Source organism: Ambystoma mexicanum, chromosome 7q, assembly GCF_040938575.1.
Source record: "Ambystoma mexicanum isolate Mex_15411 chromosome 7q, UKY_AmexF1_1, whole genome shotgun sequence".
In the NCBI taxonomy this organism is placed as follows: domain Eukaryota; kingdom Metazoa; phylum Chordata; class Amphibia; order Caudata; family Ambystomatidae; genus Ambystoma; species Ambystoma mexicanum.
The window spans coordinates 587,792,753-587,793,414 of NC_090941.1; the positions used below are offsets into that span (position 1 = coordinate 587,792,753).

The 662-nt window shown below is 40.3% G+C and overlaps 1 non-coding gene across 1 annotated transcript; it reads right to left on the reverse strand.

The window, feature by feature from the left end:
* Nucleotides 1-319: 319 nt before the first annotated feature.
* Nucleotides 320-426, reverse strand: LOC138528984 (U6 spliceosomal RNA). The gene has a single exon (XR_011284351.1). It is a non-coding gene; the product is annotated as a U6 spliceosomal RNA (small nuclear RNA).
* Nucleotides 427-662: the final 236 nt, after the last annotated feature.

Genomic DNA, 662 nt, shown 5'->3' on the forward strand with positions numbered 1-662 from the left:
GTTGTAATGAGGCCCATTGACTGCAGGAGAAGTTCCCCTTGGTTGGAGCATGAAAAATATGTGTGAAAATGGGGGCAGCAACTTCAAAGAGCAAGCATCCAACACAAAGGAAAGTGATAAAAAAAAATCTAGGTACAGGCTGACCCAGAGAAAAGAAATGGCTGGAAGGCAAGAAAATGGCCATTTGTCCCACATGAAGATTCACAGTTAATTTAAAATGGCTATTATCGTATAGGCATTTTTCTCAGCAACCTTAAGCCGTGCTGATTTTATTCATGTACCATTTGTTTTTTTTTTTTTTTTTTTTTTTTTTCTTTTTTTTAATATGGAACGCTTCACGAATTTGCGTGTCATCCTTGCGCCGGGGCCATGCTAATCTTCTCTGTATCGTTCCAATTTTAGTATATGTGCTGCCGAAGCGAGCACATTCATGTACCATTTGTTATGTAATTTCCAGGTGATTTTGGAGATAGAATTCACCCACCTGCGACTCAGGTAACTGTAATGTCCAGTTAATCTAGGTTTCTGGCTGATCTGTCCAAATGTGAGAGGTGGTGAGCGGGAGGAGACTCAAATTAGAGATATGGGTAATATCTTACATTTTCATAACTGTTGCCACATGGCCGTGCCACATGGTACCGCCCTATTTCCCATAATTAGCT